The sequence below is a fragment of the Melanotaenia boesemani genome, chromosome 20, assembly GCF_017639745.1.
Source record: "Melanotaenia boesemani isolate fMelBoe1 chromosome 20, fMelBoe1.pri, whole genome shotgun sequence".
Taxonomy (NCBI): domain Eukaryota; kingdom Metazoa; phylum Chordata; class Actinopteri; order Atheriniformes; family Melanotaeniidae; genus Melanotaenia; species Melanotaenia boesemani.
The window spans coordinates 19,445,192-19,464,493 of NC_055701.1; the positions used below are offsets into that span (position 1 = coordinate 19,445,192).

A 19,302-nucleotide genomic window follows, 5' to 3' on the forward strand; every position below is an offset into this window, starting at 1 on the left:
AAAGGATATTCAGGCGTGTTGTGGTAATAATTCTCGTGTCATGGTCGGATCAGTTTAAAATTAAAGGTGGGCTGGAGCAGCCATGTCCCCGCTGCTCAGTGTATCCTGGCCGGCCATGAAACATAGCAGATGAATAATAATATACCGTGTCGGCGGTCACATGTCTTGCAGCGCGTTCCTGAATGATTTAAAGCTTTTTACATCATCAGCCTCTCCCTCCCACCCTCCCTCCTATGTTGCCTCCTGCTGATGCACCGCACAGCCCGGAGATGCTGCTGCTGATGTTGGTGACCGACCGCCGCATCCGACATGGTCATCTTTTAATCCGAACGTGCCACAGTGAGTGTTTTGCCTCCACTTCTCTCTTCCCCTCACCCTGACCTTATTTTAAACTCGATGTCCCCTTCACCTTCTCTTTCGACCACTCGCCCCAAATCCTTTTCTCCTCCCTCCACCTTTTTTTTCCCCGACTTCCTTTGTGCCGTTCCCTCTTGTTTTTCATAACCGATGGCGGCGCAGAACGCGAAGTAAAGGGTGCTTTCTCGTAAAGATGATGTTCGGCGTAACGGGCGGAAATTTAGGGAATTTGTCCCTTTGTGCTTGCGCACCTTGACTTAACGGTGTGCGTGAGAGAGAAAGAGGGGAAGAAAGGAGTTTAGGGCGGGGGTGTCGGTTCTCCCACCGGACTAGAGCTGCAGCAGACTACGCTCGGAAGGTAGAGGAGTACAGGAAGAGACAGGAGGGCGGTTGGGACCCAACTTAACAAACAGAGTGGGACATGTAATTAAAGGTAGCTTATTTTTAGCCGGTGGGAGAATGTGGATAATAGAACAGCATGTATCAGAGATAAAAAAAAGAAAGATCTCATAATGTCTTTATGCTAAGGGAGAGGAGGAAAAAATCCACACTGTGAGACAACAGAGTTTTTTTTATTCAACTCAAGGGGTTAGAAAAGGACTACATCAAGTATCTATCTATCTATCTATCTATCTATCTATCTATCTATCTATCTATCTATCTATCTATCTATCTATCTACATTGAAGCTGGTGCTTTTGGATGATGCGTGTGTCTGAGCACAAGCCTCTCACACACTGAAAGCCTCAAGCTGTGGAACTGGGCTAATCCCTAATGACATGGCCATATCTCTCTTTCTTTCTCTCTCTCTTTTCATTTGCCATAAGGTCATGTCTCTCCCTCCCCTCCTTCTCTTCTTAATTCTTTTTTCATACCCAGTTGTGGTGCTGTGCTGTCCTTGGTGCTGAAAACAGACGTCAGCAGATGACTACAATGAAGCTTGATGGTCCTGTCAATGCTCAACAGGTGCCTGTTTGTTACAATAAGAGGCAGTTGTGTGTAAATGGAGAAAGCTGATTTAGAAATTTTATTTGGTCATTTTTCTGCTGGAGGTTTTTGTTTGAGAATGTCATAGTCACAATGCAGATCTGATGAATTTTCAGTGTGGATTTAGGAAATTAATAGAAGTGATACTTTTAAAAGACAATTGGCAATTTTGGTCCCGGGCTTTAGTCTCCATGTATATTGTTTCAGACAGAAAATCCATATAGCAAGAGAATTAAATTAACATGGCTGGAATGTCAAGTTAGATCAGAAACAGTTCTGGCCAAAACAAGAGATACAAGAGAAAAAACGTAATTATGATGACGATGAAGGTGGTGAAACTAGCAATGATGAAAGGCAGAAACAGATTACATAACTGCCCAAATTTAGCAAACTGCAAATAGTCTCACTGCTTATCATTCACACAAACTATCACACAACCCCCCAAGACATGCAGTTTCACATAAGAGGAGAAGGCCACATCACTAAAGAAGCTTGGGGGGGGCAGACACTGCCAACTAAGGAGGCCAACGTTCATGTCTGGTGTGTCTGTTCAGCTTTGTCTTTTAAAAAAAAGCTTTTATTTCACACTGGCTAAATGTAATAACCTGAGCAGATGTTATGTTTACTATTAAGTGCTTAAATTCCATTTTCCCAAAAAAACTCAAATTTTTTCTAAGGAAAGGTTAATATGTATGTACAAAATACATGTATAAGTATATTGCTACATAGTTGCATAGCCATACAACTGTCTAAAAACAGTTATTTGTGTACACATTTGTCTTTATAGAAAAAATATATCTGTTGGCCATGCTATATATCCTTCTCATTTGTCAACTGGTAGGTAATTAGATATTCTTTCATATAGATTTTTGTTACACAGATGTGTGTGAATATATACACACACATCTAAAGGATTTTTAATAACTGAATGGTTTATTGTGCTTTTGTAATAGTTATTCGGAATTTGTGAAAATTCAACAGAAAAACCGAGTTATTAGATTTTTACCAGAAGCCTTCAAGTATGTGAATTAATGTGCAAATCATAGACAACTGTTCTCACTTATTTGTACATTATTGTTTGCAGATTTAATCACTTTGCTTTGAGAAGCAAGTATCAGAAATAGACCAAATGAGAAAACAAGCTTTTTTTATTGTAATCATTCATTGTCATGTTTGTACATTTGCTATCTGGATTAGACCAAAAATATGGCGAGATGAAATGATGGAGACATCCCCAGCTGATTTACTAATGACACAGCTCTGCATAAGAGTGTCACTGAAGAATACCTTATTTTCAAGTAAGCTTTTATAACATAACCCTACCACATATGCAAAGATGTTTTTCTCTTAAAGTAGAGAATTTAAAAAAACATGTGAAATATGCAAAGCCTTCCCAACTACGGTGTCATTCTTGTCACCTGAACTTATCGTGTAGCAGCCCATGCAGGTAATGTTTTAAAGAAATTTCTGGAATACTCTCATATGAATTATTTTGCAACCTTTTGCTGAACAAAAGCCAATTTGGCAACAGAAAGCAATTACAGAATAAAAAAATAGCAGCACAGTTACAAAGGGGTTATAATAAATGTGCAGACTGACGTAGTTCTAAGTGTTTTCCAGCATTATGTATTAAAACATCTTTATTTATTTGCTACTGTGAGTCACCGTGAGCTGGCTGGTAATACCAGACACTTGGCCAGGAATGACTTTTAGGGCACAGATTACCTTGGTACCATTTTTAAATGCACATTGTAGTCAATTTACTTCAGTAGATGCCGTAGCCAACAGCAATAAGTGTTTGCTAGCAGAGGCTGCTGCATTACTCTAAGAATAAAGGAGGCTTGCTGCAGATGACAGAATTGTGCCATCCTCTGTCATCCTCTACAGCATTTTAATGGCAACCAACCATGTGAAAAGCCTAAAAAACCCCTCCAACCTCCACACTGTGTTGGTCATTAAACATCCTAATACTGCAGGATGCTGTTTTAGCTCACAGCCCTTTAAATTAAAGGGTGACGCAGATGCCAAGGCCATTAACATGTGGCAAAAAGTCCTCCTGACTAATATCAAGATGTCAGTTACAAGCTGTGAGTGAGAATGTGGTGTTATAGAGACAAATTAAGGCAGGAAAAGCTTAATTCAGTAACACTGATAGATTATTAAATGACTAATTCGATTAATTTTAAGTCACACAGTCATCCTTAAAGTGAAAGGTGAAAATATACATTCTACCTTTGCAGCTGCAGAAAAGATAAAAATCCTGCCAGACTTGGTCATTTTTATCAGATCTGTATGTGATGAAAGGCCTTGTTATTTAGACACACACCAGACACAGCGGGGGAGGGACATTTCTTTAAGAGATATTTCTGTGCCTTTGGAAGAATCACATATTATTTCTTATCGGAGATCGATGCTTTTGAATCAGAGCTGTCATTACTGGGTTTTTACTATAAAATGACTCATGTAGCGGATCCATGCTGCAGAAACACAGACATGTTTTTTCATATATTTATGAATGACTTACTGGCACTTACCAGTCTTTCTTTATCAGATTCTGGTTACCTCTGACGTCAGAGAGTCTGCCTCACAATCAGTCTCACACACACAAACACACACGAGCATGCAGACACATGCAAGTCCGGTTTGTGTTCCAGCAAAGAAAAAAGACAAAAAGAAATGGAATAAAAGAGAGAGAGAGACTGAGGGGTCACTGTGTGGGAGGTGGGTGGTCTTGATCATTATCACCACACTGTAAGCTGATCTTTTTAATAAATGTGTGATGTGGCTGCTTCCCTAGAGGTATAGCAGATCTGCATGAGATATCATTTTCCTGTTTTTTTCCCCCTTTAAACCTTCATCCCATATGATTTTGAGCAGTTTTTAATCAAAGCATGCACCCATTTTCAGATAATTGAATTCATAATAAGATTCTAATTTCAGTTAAAAGTTGCCACCTATGCAGTTGTTTCTAAGTAGTAGATTTTATTAGATTTTTTTATGCAGAAGTAATGGTTTTCCTACTCAATAGAATCATGCCTGCACCATAACGTTCCGACAGAAAAATGTAAAACTAACATATTTGCCATTTTCAATGCCAGCAGCTATTAGTGCAGCTAAAATTTTAGCTTGGTTGATTATCATAAAAAAAATAGCAAATTAAGATGTTCTGTTGAATTGTCATCGTATACAGAAAAGATAATATCTCTGACATCATTGCACAGCCTGTTAGTTCTAAATATACTCAGTAAAATTCCTATTTTTAGCCTGATTTTCCTTCATTACAGTTTTACACTTAGTCTAAGTTAAATTTTTTTACAATCAGCTAACCTGGAATTGCCGTCTTTAAACATGCCTTGAAAGAATAAACCAACAGACATAAATGAAAATGAAGTTTAAATAAGCCGACTGAATGTAAAACTTTTAATGCATTATTAACACAACCCTACCAGACACAGACTTTTTTTTCTTTTTAGCATCCATTAATAATTTACTGGGTGTGGTCATAAAAGGATGGAGCCAAAACTTAAGTAAGTTGCTAACAATAGCCAGCAAAAAAAAAAAAAAAAACATCCACAATTTCTAAGTCTAAACACCTTCTGTAAAATGTAAATGTTGTTCGGCCCACAGCAAGATTAGCGGGAATCCAAAGAATTTGTCAAAATCCCCTGCAACGTTGTCCTGTTGGTACTGACTCCTTTTTTGATTTGCTTGGCGGACTGAATGCAAGAACAGCACACCCAAGCTGATCCCACAAATACTCATTTGGGTTGTGGTCTGGACTCAGGGCAGACCACCCCATCCTCTACACCCCCAAATTCTGGACGTACTCTGTGATCATCCTGACTCTGAGGAGGGAAGTGTTGTCATTCTGGAGGATGGAGTTACATTCCAGATTTGGTTGATATGGGACCACCACTGACTCAATCAGGTGCCAGTCATACATCTGTGACTGACTATCATCTGGCAGCTTGAATCTTGAATCTCAAAACAAAACTAAATGTCAACAGGAGAACATTGCAGGGGAATTTCACACATTTTTTGGTACACACCCCACATGTTTAGCTGTGTTTCTCATTCCACAGAAGCATGATCCTTACAAGTTATATCTTATTGTAAAGGCGACTAATCAGGCTTTCCAATTATATACAATACAACATCAGCTGCCCCTACTGAAGGAGAGAAATGAATCGGCCAAACACAAATTTTCTTTTGCTTTTGTGTTAAGTTTAGTTTAGCTGGACAGGTTATGGTCACTGTGGGAAAGTCAAGGCACTGTGTTACAGCAAATCATGGATTTTTATAGACAAGTTTTTTGCTAACTTGTTGACATCCAATATAAAATCACACTCCAGGATGGTTTATGTGAATCATGGTTAGATTAGTGTTGCATGATATTCGTTATGCTTGTGGAGCTTCTGATTTTCTCATAAAACAAGATTTTAATTGCAATTCTCACAAAAGCAGAATTCTTCATTTCTTCAAGTATATGAAAAAATTTACTCTGCATTCTGATCTTCAAGGAAAATGTACTATTTGATTATAGACAATCTATTAAATTCTTTTTTCACTTCTACGTTAAAAAAAATTTATATATATAAATAATCTTTTCAAACAACACTGATCTTTAGTTATCATAAATATTTGTGATATTTTAGTTTCTTCCACACAAGGTCAAGTAAGTGGTAGCAAATATCTGGTTAAGTAAACATGAGCAATTTCCAATTCTCAACACACTAATTGGATTAGATGAATGACTCAACCTTTAACTCAGCGTGCAAGTCCTGGACTCCAAGAGAGAAGTCATGCCAAAACATTTTGAAAGATCCACAGCCAATGGGAAAGCTCAAGCGTTTGGCTGTTTGGCCGAGCATGTCACACATTGATAGAGCTGCACTGCTTAGTGGACGAGGCGCAAGAACAGAAACAGCCAGAAAAAGGGGAAGAAAGTCAGTTAAAAAATGTGGATAGGCGGGCAGGTGAAGGTGAAGTCGATGAAATTTAAAGAACCATCAACTGTCGGAGGATTATTTGAACACAGTGAGCCGTGCACACAACAGGAACTCATCTTCTGGCAGGAGTGGGAGTGTACTGATGGGTGATTGAAAAAGAAAAAACGAAGCTGTGGGGTGGTTAGAGAATGTGAGGATAAAGAGATTGTCTATGACAGATGGGTGTCAGTGACAATGGTACTACATAAACACATTTTCTTGACACTGCAAAGGCACTACACTGCCTGGGAGGGATGGAGATTAAAATTTGGAGGGGAAAATGTTTCTTGGCTGCCACTGGAAACACTTTTTTTTTCTATCACTATTATTGGGCTGGAACTCCTTGAAAAGAATGAGGCAACAGGATAGACCTGATTTTAGCCACCAGAGTCTATGAGCTTGCTTTAGGCTCAAATATGAAGCTTTGACTCAGACTAAAAGTCTTCATTTGATGTTTATTCTTGTGCATCATTTACAGCTGCAGTCGGTCTCTGCGTGTGTTAGATGACCCCGTTGTTCTTTTAGCGCTTCAGGTCATATAGACAGAGATGTCTTTGACATGGCTGGTTAAGCTCAGAGCCGCAGGGGATGACTGTTGTTTTTGTTTATCTTGTAGTCTGGTGCCAGATACAGTTTGCTTTAAGCTTCAGACCTCCACTGTGCTGCTTTAAGGGAAGATAAATAAAGATGTGGTAGCCTAAACTGCGATTAAACTTGTTTTTCTGACAAGCCTGTCAAGCAGGAGAAGTGTTCTGTTCCCTAGAACTAGGGTCCACCTTGAAAACCTTTGACAGACAAGCATGATGTGCCTTTAGTGGACCATCAACTGCAGTTCTTTTTCCTCCTATTTACTCACATGTTATGGCTAAATTGCAAACTGAGTGTACATCAACATAAGCAGAGTTAATGCTGCAAACCTGTGGTGGATCAGATCAATCAATGAGCCAGAGTATGAGTCCAAAAATGAAAGACATGCAAAGCAAAGAGACATTCTCACTAGGGAATGAAAGTAGGATTGATATTACACTCAATTATTTCTTGCAGCTCGTTTTGTCACTTTGAATTTACATCCAACTCTCCTGTCTTCTGCCTTCGCTTAGATTTGGGTTTTATCTTTGTGTGCAAATACAACAATTTTCAAATGAGCTCCAAAATATTGCGAACTATCTAAAATGAAAAGTCGATTGACATTAAATTAGTGCATGCCAGTCGAACTTGCATGGCTACACTTGGATCATTCATTGCAGTTGGTGATCATGCTTATATTTTTAACAGCTCTCCATATGTAATCATCCATAAAAGCTGCTCTGAAAGTGAGATTTGTCATGTGGGTGGGGCTCTTTGGTTTCAGGTAAACATGTGCATGTCTGTCAGCAACAGAGAAAGATAAATATTTCCACATCCGAGGCCTACTTTTACAAAAAGAAACAATTTTAAGACCTTAATGTGAAAAAGATTGCCATTCTTTGACAGACACACATAAACTGTAACAGTCTGGCCTGCACTGACAACCCTCATCTTTTTATATAGCAGTATACAAAACAAGTACCTGATGACAATTCTCCTTCCCATTACACAGAGTAATGCAGGTGTTAGGCTGTCACTACAAATGGAAAGAATGTTAATATAAGTATGCACGAAATACTTTGAATAACCATTAAAATGTAATTTGTGAAATGATATTAAAGTTCAAAAACTTAAAGAGAATATGTGTAATCTGAGTTGCTCCGCCACACCACTGAAACCATGCTAGCTAACACAATAGTTAAATGTGAGTTTAACATCTACCTTAATGCAACAAGTTTTGTCAAATAGATTTAAATTTATTGAAAAGCAGCATTTCCTTAAATGGATCATTTTTGTTTAAAGAGCTTCTTACATGTTAGCCTTCTCAGTGCAATAAAGTGTAAAAAGAATAATGAAAGAACTAGGTTCTTTGAAAAAATAAATAAATAAATAAATAAACAAACAAACAACATGCATTATGTAATGTTGAAAAACTCTAAACAGCATTTTGGGCTGGTCTAATTGAAGTTGAAACCCAGACAGAACTAGCTCAGTTTAACGCTTGCTTCCAAGTAACACTCTCATACTGACTGTGTATTTCTGTAAAACCCCATGTTTATCAGTTATTTATAGAGCTTCAGCCACGTTAGATTAATTCAATACACAGAGAACACCGAGTAACTGCTGCTGTAATGTTTTTTTTTTTTTTTTTTTGTCTTTACATTAAGGAGGCCCGCTTGTATTGTTGCATGATGGTGCTTTCCTCTGTACTTCTGAGCCAGTCTTGCTGCCTGCTCATTAAACTGATTGGAACGTCAAAATTATTATAGGAAAATCAGTCTCTGGAGATTTTACACAGCCAGGGATGGCTGGAGCATGACCAGTGAGTCAGACAATGAAATCAACCTGCCAGGCAGCTGTGTCTCTTTAGGTCTGTCAGACAACACAAGGATACAGTAGCCAGTCATTCAAAATAAATCAACGAAAGTTGGTCAACCAAAGGAGAAATAGACATTTTCACTCTGTAACCATCCAATTAATATTAAGAAATACATGCATATATGAAGTTAATAAGTCAAGATATTTCTTAGCAAATAAATGTGCTGTCAAGTTTGTAACCTAAAGGAACACAAGATGAAAAATTAATTTATGTTACACATAACCTAATGCAAATGACATTTACACATAAGCATTCCTAAATGTAATTAGCTAAATGTGCAATAATATGTTATAATGATTGATGACAAATCAGTTCAGAGATTTAAACACAAACTGCAGCAGTCTTTGAGCACTCACAGACTACTACCATCATACATGTATAGTAGTTAGATGCTCAGACAGAATGAGGACGAAAAGAAGGAACGACCATTCCTGACTAAGGTCTTCTACCAACAGATCTGTCCCAGTCTGTCTGCAGGCAGTCAAAATGGTGCCAATGTTGCTTGCCAGGGTGAGTTTCTGTAGGGGACAAGCTCATAAGACATAAGCTGGTTTTCCAGGTTGGTTTTAAGTGATCCGATGAGCTCTCATATTCATTAAGTCAATGCAACTGTTTACTGTAAAGTCAATACAATGAAAGCTCAATCCAGTTATTCATCCAGCACTTCAGACACAGGCAGAGGCGGATGCAGAGGCAGGCTTAGTCATGGCTGATTAGACACGAGGATAGATGTTCTGACAGCTCTCTTATCTGGAGAGGAGTCAAACTGACACTAAGATGCAAAAGGTGGTGAGGGTAATTATGCTGACAGGGATTCAACTATTAATCTTCTAATTCAAGTGCCCAAAGTGAGCATATGATTATGTTTATTAAAGTCTTCCCCTTCTCGGAGGATGCAGCTTCCACGATTTACAAAAAAAAAAAGAGAATCTCAAAAATCTGGACTCTTCAGACCACAGAGCAATTTTCCAGCTTGGCTTCAATGCTGTAAATAAGCATGAGTCCAGAAATGGTGGCAGCTTATCTGGAACTTATTTATATGCTGTTTTTATCCCTGCATAGCCAGCAAGAAGACAGGTGTATATTTTGCTGTATCTGGATCTGAAAGCTTCCTATCACTATCAGAATGCTATGATCCGAATGGTGCAGGATTACAGGAGAGTAAAAAGGTGCCAGCATCTCTGAGCTGCTGCAGGGACACAGCAGTCTTTTCGAGGCTTTTTATTCAGTGCAAATTTTAACCATCATGTGTGAATTCAGCAACAAACCAGTCCACTATACTGTTGTCAAATAAACAGACTTAATTTCTGTACTCCTAACCAGTCTATGTAGATTGTGATACATTGTATGCTATAAAAAGTACTATTAAAAAGTAAAATAATCATAATCATTACCAGTAACTCCAGCATACTCCTCTTGACATAAGAGAGTTGTCAGAACCTCTATTTTGTGTCTAATCAGCCATGACTAAGTATATTTCTGTTTGCCTCTGCCAGCAGTTAAATTGCCAGAAGAATAACCTTATTGACTTTATACTTGGAGCTGCATTGACTTAATAAAGATGAGAGCCCTTCTGATTACTCAAAACCAACCTGGCAACCAGCCTGCACTGTACTGTCCTGGCCACTATAGAGCAATACCTGGTGAGCAGCTCTAGCAGATTGAACAGGAAGCGGTTTTTTTGTAGAACTCCTGAGTCAGGAAAATTAGTCTTATTCATTTGGATTTATATCTTTCTTTGTCAGGTATTCAGTAAATAATGTACATTGATTCCAGCTCAAGTCAAGCTTGAAGTTATAGTTTGGACAATTGGTTATTTCTGGTTTTTATACTTGTTGTTGTTAGTCTACTGCCTTCAGGTTGGAAATGATGCACTCATGTGACTACCAGCTGGAAAAAAAAATCTGAATAATTTTCCTACCTCTACGCTTTGTAGTATCAAACTGGGTGACACACAGAAAGTCGTAATTACACTTATATATATATATATATATTTTTTTAATCATAAACCTCAAATTTACCAAAGCTGAATTGCTCCTTGAATAACATTTATTATGGAGGGGTCGCATGCAGTTAAAGTCAGTTCTGGAGCAAACAGTAGATGGAAAACCTGCTGTTCTTGTGCTCTGTTTTGTGATCTGGGACTTTTTAAATAACTTGTTCTCAGCACAGGGCAGGTGGCGGTCACTATAAGGGAAACTAAGTGGAGAACTTGTTTATGGGAAAAAGAGCTGCTTGCATAATTTCATTTCATGATTTAAGTCTGTGTGTGTGTGTGTGTGTGTGTGTGTGTAGAGGACACACACTGATACAGCTTCATTTCTAACATTGTTTTAGATTGTTCAGTGTGATTGGATTCATGCTTGGGCACCAGTGTTTGAAATTAAGGCATATCAAGCTTGTCCACTCGGTCTCTGTTTTACACACACAAAAACTCACACACACAAATATACACTTCATGGAAACAGTGTGTTCATGGTTTTTCTTTGATCAACATTTCCTTTGTTTTTCAGAGACTGCATATGACTTGCAACAATGATCATGATCATTTTTCTATTCTAACCTGGTAAAGTTGTTACCTAAATTCAATCAGGAAGTAAAACAAATATCTCATTGTAACATGTGTGTACATGTATCCAAGGCAACCAGCAAAATGTCATCCATGAGGGTCATGGTCTTGAGAAGAAGGAATGTATTTTAGCCCTTACATGATTGTTTTAAGCCTGGCCAAACATTTTTGATATCCAGTTCTAATCAATCATCCAAACAGATCTCAGAAGTGAAACAAATTGTCATATTTTGTTTTTTTGGCCATTTTCTCATGCCAGTGATTGAAAGTGCTGCACCTTGTAAGGGTTTTGTGGTTTGTTAAAGGAAACATTTTAGAGTAATGCCAGTTCTGATATTTAAATGTTCATTTGGCTTGTTTGTTCATTTCAGATGTAGGAGAAAGTTATAGTTCCCAGTGATTGCAGAGGCCAAATCAAATCAACAGTGATCTAATCTTTCGGTGATTACACAGTTTATTATTCCAAAACAAACATTGTCCAGTCCTTCAGGTGGGGTGAAATAAATCACGTGTTGGGTTGGAAGGAAACTGCAAAGTTACAGCAGAGTGGTGCTTTCACATGTCAGCCTGCTTAGGCTTGAGAAGCATTCGGTGAGTAATCTTTATATACCAAAAAGTGAGTAAGAGCGAAGATCTTTTTGTAAATTGCTGCAAATCTTGAACAGTGCTTCATGATTTTATCATGGTTTATTATTTCCATAAACATTTGGAGACCAATTTTAATAAATGTGGAATAAAAATAAATAAATTATGATAATCAGATAAACACGGGAGGTGATAATTTTTTACCAAACACCTCTAACTCATGGACAAAACAGTAAAAAAACACTATCTGGTCTACTGGTTCTGTTCTGTCTCTAATCTCTGACCACAAATATAAGTTTTGTTCTCAACTTTTAGCAAGAGCACTTATTTTATAAGACTGTTTACATATTTAATAATCAAATAAAATGTCTTTTACCTGAAGGACAAAGGTAAAATCAACATTCTCTCTATTTAGCTACCTTTAGAAGCTGGCACAAAGTTTTCCCTAGTTAAGGTTTCCCATGCAGTGTGGAAACAGAACCCCTGTCTTCCCACTGCCCTGGTACTGGTAAAATAAAATAAAAATGGACAGTTTAATAATTTGCCACAAACCAAATATGACAAATCAGCTGTTTAATATATAAAAGTTGACTAAATGTAGACTATTAGAACAATTTTTTTTAAGATCCTAATATGTGTTGTATGAAATTAAGAATAATGTGTCATCGGTTAAGTGTTTTTGTAAGTTTGTATGTACCAATGAAAAATAAGGTCAAAGTCTATTAGATTTAAGAACATTAATGCTGTCTGTCTATCATAAAAAGGTTGATTTTACCAAAAGCACAATTCTGTTTACAAGTCTAGAGCTACTCTAAGGGGGAAAGACTATAAAAGTTATAGTCCCCTTCTGAAAAATAGATTCTTGACAGCCACCCTTTTAATAGGGACCATCTATGAAGAGGCTTCAGTAAACAGTAATTGGATTAACTAAATGTCCAGGTGCATCTCTCAGGTCCTGCTTCAGGTCTTTGCTCTGGCTATGAAAACACTCTTTAAGGTTAATGGCGAAGGCTGTAGGTGGAGATGACGAGTTGATTTTTCTGAGGACTTACAGCAGAGGCACGGCTGGAGACTGAAATCTTGTTTCTGAAGATGAATGGTACAGATGGAGATGGAAAAAATAATTGTAGCAGTGCAAGCTGGCAAACAGGAGGAATCATAGGAATTTTTTTATTTCCCCCAAATGATATGTCAAAAAGTCAAACATTTAAACCACTAAGAACTCTGACAACAGCATAACTTAGCAACCTAACTACACCTAAAATAGCAACCTAACAAAAAATAATTAAAAAAAAAACCCTTGAAAGGTGAAGCTGACGGATTTTCCTCTGCTGGTTGGTGGTGGTGGCTGCAGGTGGAGATGTAATGAGGATTTTCTTGCAGGCTGCTCATTGCACTGTAGTTGAAAATGGAGGATTTTTTGATGATTGATAGATGAATTAGAAAAATCTAATAAAGGACAAAAACCTGCATTAACTAATTTAAAGATGAAATTTGTTTTTCAAGATTTTGAATGCCAATAACTATTTACAGAGTGAACATCATACGGAACTATTTACACTATTTAAAAACATTTCAGTTTTGGTCTCTTGGCCCTTTAATTACATGACTTGCGATGTAATTTTTGTGGCCGATTCAGATCGTCCCAGAACTCCTGGATTTTGACATCCTGGGACTAAACTCTGAGGGTGGAGATGACCACATGGGTGCCTATAAGAAACAGAAGAAACATAAATGAGATGATTGCAAAGTTTCAGTAAGTTATAAATGCCATGTTGGATCATTCATAAAAGACTTTCTTGTCCTTGCTGTGCCTACATTTCTTATACAAGTGCAGTGGTCAAAAAGGAACATAGGAAGTCAATGTAATGCAGTCAAGAGTAAGTAAACTGATTTGCTAAAGTATTTTTTTAAAGATTTTAAGCCAAAAATTCCAGTATTAATGAATGCATAGATTCTGATTGGGCTTGAGGTGGTTCACAACTGGAGGACCCAGCAGGATTGACGCAGTAGACGGGGATTACTTCAAACACCACATCAAGGTGAAAGGCTGCTCCGCCTGATGGGGTTCCACATGCCGTCTCTTCCCCGGCTGACTGTCCTCAGGCTGAGAAAAGGACGCTATAATGCAAACATACAAACATGCCATCATCTTTCTGAGAGACTGTCAAGAAGAGATGCAGCTCCTGTATCGAGTGAGACTGTATTTTCAACCCTGACGTACAGTAGTAGTCAAGAGTTTGGACTCATTCAAAAGTGTTGAGCTTGTTTCTGTCAACAGTTCTACGATTTGGAATCTAATCCAGTTAAATATGGCTCAGTGGGGTCACAAGTCAGCTTGTTATCATCACATAATCACATGCTCTGATCCACACAAGTCTTGCTTTACCTTCAGAGGTGGTGAGAGCTGTGCGCCTCTGCTGTTTTCTCTTACGTTTTTGACCCTACAAATATGCAAACAACACATCAGAGTTTTGCTCTGATACTAGCTTATATTAAACTCTTTGTGGTCACTGTGTGAGGCTGCGTTTAAATATACATACATAATTGTCTCTGCAGGACTGTTGCTTGTGAAGTTGCTGTGCTGCCTCTTCCTCTCTGTAGTATTTGACCTGCTGCTCTGGTGACCATGAATTCCACTGTGGACAGACAAGAACATGCTGTCAGCCACTCAAACTCAATCAAACTTAGAAACAGAACAAAAGCCACCATCAAAATGTGATTCTTAGTAGATTAATTTATTTGGGGATTGTGCCAACATACAAAAGGAAATACACTTACTCTCTGCCCCAAGGTGGTGTTCACAGCTGTGCTCTCTGTAATGTCATGTTCAGCCACCACATTCACTTGCTGCTTCTTTAGAAAGAGCATGAACATGTTTGGTGGCTTCTTAACATAGGGTCGGTAAAAAGAAGTATTTCAAAGGGAAGTATTCTGACAATTAGAACATAAAATGATCATTCTTCAAGTTGCAGTTCAGATCCTATGGAAAGAGATTGATCATGATAATGTTCCTGCAAAAACCTGGTCCACTGACACAGATCAAAAGCAAAGAAAAGGAGATTTTGACTAAAACCATCCCGAAAAAGCTTACTGTAAGTTAGGCGGTCTGTGTAGGCTCAGCATTGACAGCTTCATACAACACCTTGTCGTTTCTGCACAGAACAACACAGACAGATACACACGTTTTATTATAGACAGATGGTGTGAACATGCAAAGAAAGACTTAGCTGCTAACACTAAACATTTATCATAATTTTTGAATCACTTATAGAAATTCAATAGGATGTAGGACTATGCTGTTCAGGGAGCCTAAAGGCAACGAGTTCCCCTGGGAGCACAAACACAGAAAACAAATGTGATCCAAGAAGCTGCTGTGGTGCCATCTGCCCACGAAGTCACAGGATTTACTCATTTTGACACACATCTCAAATCACACTGCATGAAACTAAACTATTAACAAATATGCACGACTCTGACTGCATATACTGTATGTCACATCTGCAAACAGAAGCAAAAATGTCTTACTTTGTCATTAATGAGCACTTTGTGACATCAAATTTTCAATTTAAACATGAGACACAATAACAAAATCATTTCTAAATAGTAACATTTTCATGAAACTATGCTTTTGATCTTGTTTTGTCAGCATTAGGGTCAAATTTTTGAGCAACAGTTGAAAATAGATACAGCTGTCTTGTTTTATTATTTCTCTATGGTAGATGGTATAGTAGGTATCTCTATAACTTTGTCAGCTGACTGGGATTTAAGAGTAAAGACAACCAGAAGACAAAAAAATTCTGTCCTCTGGTTAAAAAGGGACTTCCTCCAACACTTAGAAGTACACTTTTTGAGTTCACTTCTTCCCCTTTAGTTAATTATTTAGACAAATATTCAACATTAATTATATACAGTATAGTACAAAATTAAGTAGATTAATTTATTACAAACTGTTTAAAATAAAGTGAAAAAGTTGGCCTACGGACTTTAAATGTTTTCTATGTCAGAGGTTTGTTGTCTGTTGTTTTTGTTCAGTTCATTAACTGTCTGCTTCAAAAAGATGAGATAACAAGATGCATCCTACAAGAAGAAATATTGTTTGTGTTTAAATTATTATGTATCTTAAAGATGCACCTGAAGAGGAACCGTGACAACCACATAATCCTGGCCCTCAAATTTCTACACTGCTGTTCCTACAGCTGTGGAATAGCGACACAAAATGTTCTTAACATCTTAACTCTGTGGTTAGAAGTTGTGTTTGCCAGAAAAAGCTCCAAGAATACCTCAATGTCCATCCATAAAGTCTCATATTCTTTCATATTTTAATCATTTTGGCATTCAGTGATCTTATTTGGTTTGTTTAGTGTCATGGTTGCTGCTCTGCTGGGCCTCCAGTCCCTTATCACGCTCATCTGCTCCACCTGTGGTAATCCTGATTGCTCACTCTCTTCACCTGCTCCCCTCCCTACTTAAGCTCACTCCAGTCCTTGCTTCCTTGCCAGATGGTCAGCATTGTTTTTCTTGTTGATGTCCAGCGTTTACTCTTGTTCCCAGATTCCGGTATTTGACCCTGTTACAGCCCTTGGACTTCTCTTGCTTCATCCCCTGTCGGACTGCTCCTGCCTAGTGCTCTCCTGGATTTTGACCTGTTTTGGAACGACCACGGATATTCGCCTGCCCCCGCTAAGTCGTCTGCCTCTTGACCCTGTTTATGACTCTTGGCTTCTTCTCTGCTCCTTTGGATTGTGGACCCTCCTGATTGTTTCTGGAGTCTTTTCAGGATCCTGATCCCTGCATTACCTGAGGAAGTCTCCACCACTTCCTACCGGACCACACCTAGCTCATCTCCTCCATTACCCGGTCTCAATAAATTACATTGTTTTGTAATCTCAATCACTGAGTATGTGGCTGAATTTCTGGGTCCTCAGGGAGACACCATTACAGTTTAGTTTGCTTGTTTGCACACAAACAAAGCACAGAGTAGCATATTTTAGTGTGTGAGGACATGTGTCTACATTTTCTTAATCTTTGCTCAGATACTAATCTTATAAACATTTTTAAGAAAAAAGATTTAGCTAAACTTAATCCACACACATCCCCAAACAACCGAAAATGTTTAAATCTTCAACTTTAAATCCGTAAAGCCTTAAATATGAAATAGAAAGAAAGTATATATTTTATTTAACACATCCATTTTGTTTTGATGGTGCACGTCAAAGGCTTTGTAGCAGGACATTGCACAGTAACATGATGACTAGTGTTGATCTTGTCACCTTTCAGTAATTAATTTGGAATGCAAACTAATGGCTTTTTTCCACTAGCATCTACTCATCTGGACTGGACTCGGTTTTCACTAGAATTGCTACTACTACTACTGCTAGAAGCAGAAATAGTTTGGATGTTCACAACAAATTTTGAGTTTATTCAGAGATGCATGTATTGATGCTTGATGAGTAACATTAAATCCATTGCATATGAATCGTTATGTGTGTTAAACAATAAAAGAAGGAGACATCTTTATGGGAAGGAGGTTATTTGGTGTTTAAAATAGATGGTTTCTGCAGCTTTCTGAATCTTCTCTACAGATTTAATTAGAATCTGTCTAGGCAAATGTAGCGTGAGCATGAGTTTGCGAGGGTACCTTTCTGTTTGGTTTTCCTTTCTTGTTTGTTTCAGCACAACAAAGAGATGTTATCAGACTTTGTTTTCAGGTTTCAGAAAAACAGGGTAATCTTTTTATATCCATATTTCCCCGCTGACTTTTACTTTGATGCAGGTTGATATTTTTAGTTTCTTTCAACTAAGTTAGCACTCTGTTGAAACTTTGCACACAAGACAGACTTTGCTATGTGTGCCTTTTATTTAGGACTTTTTCCATCCATGTCTTTATTTTTCTACAAGCAAACTATGACATTTCCTTTTTCATACCTGTGATTTGGCCAAGTAGTTTAAGAGCTCTCGTCCCACTCAGTACTCATCTTAACACTTAAAATAAATCACCTTTTAAGCTTTTTATTACCACTGCACATTCATGCTCCCACTAAGTGCAGCGACAAAAGCAGCCCAGGTCTCGTCTGGTTACACAGCTGGATAATTGCAGTCATCATAGCTGAGAGGCAACGTGGGTGTGCCGAATATGAGTGTGTGTTTGTTCAGTAACTTGCGTTTGTTTTTCAAAGTAGATGAATGGAGGGGGCTAGTTCAGTGCTGTTAAGAGAGAGTTAGAGAGGAGGGCAGGCTGTGCAACGAATGAGTAATATAATAGCTCTCTTTTCAAGCATCGCTAATAGACTGTTATCATGCTTATAACAGACTGTGTGAGTTATGCAGAAAAGAATCAAAGAGCTCCTGCTGGCTGAAATGGGTTATTATTGTAGAGTAACATACAATAAGTATATTGTAGTTGCAAAGAGCTACAAATTTACTTAAGCTTATGGGTGCCATTCAGAGGAATACATTATCAAGTTACATTTGAATACTGTATTTATTGTTTGGGATTCAAAAACCATGACTTTTCTAACATTATGAATGAGCATATTCAGCTTGGTGGCACTAAAACTGCTGCTTCTCCCCCATTAGATCATAGCACAGTAGATGGCACCCACCACCACAGACTGGTTGAAGATCTCCAGCGTCTTAACTGCACACACTAAAAGATCTGAGCTTTCCCAGAAAAGCAGTCTTCTTGCATTTTGTGTTGGTGTTCATCCTCCTGTTCTTCGAATGCACATCTTAGCACTCGTAATGCTCAAAAACTTCAACCTCTTTGTCCATTTAAGCTACCCGGTTTGTCTATGTTTTTGGGAAACTGTTGTCCTTTTTCTCACTAATTTTATGTGTGTTTGTTTTATTTGTGAAGCAAAGTTGCTGTTTTTAATTTCCTTTTTTTTCCCAGTGATTTGCAGTTTGTATGTACTATATGTTCAACCTGGAATTTACAGGTTAAACAGATACTGAATACACATAAATACTGAAACCATTAAGGAGTTTGTAATACCTCTTAATTTAATATCAGAACCACTTTTAGATTTTCCTGATTTCTGGAAATATTACATGTTTGGATCTTTGAATCATTCAAATAAAATAAGACAAGGTATTTTCTTAAGATTTAATGGAATTATGAAAGCAATTACTCCATAAATTGCTCACTAACAAACAGAAGGAAATGAATAAGCATCCATAGCTGTCACTAATGAGCTTGGCTACTATGGCAACAGGGCTACAAGGAGAGGATTGCTAATTAGCTCTCATTACGGTACTTATGTTTGTGGTAAAACTAGAAATAGCCTACATTTCAGGCTTTTGGCTTCTGTGTATTAGAATATGTTTTCCAAAACAAGCACTGTGTTAGACAAGTAAAAGAAGATTAGG

The 19,302-nt window shown here is 37.9% G+C and overlaps 1 protein-coding gene across 2 annotated transcripts in view; it reads left to right on the top strand.

Moving 5' to 3' along the window:
* The first annotated feature begins 251 nt into the window (after nucleotides 1-251).
* slc7a14a (solute carrier family 7 member 14a) overlaps nucleotides 252-19,302 on the top strand; it is a 45,739-nt gene continuing 26,688 nt past the window's right edge. The window contains exons 1-2 of one of the 2 annotated variants that reach the window (XM_041972529.1): nucleotides 293-339; nucleotides 1,236-1,322. The gene's annotated coding sequence lies outside the window, so the exon portion shown is untranslated. Of the gene's footprint in view, nucleotides 340-1,235; nucleotides 1,323-19,302 lie in introns of both variants that reach the window. The other variant, XM_041972528.1, reaches the window with a different exon arrangement.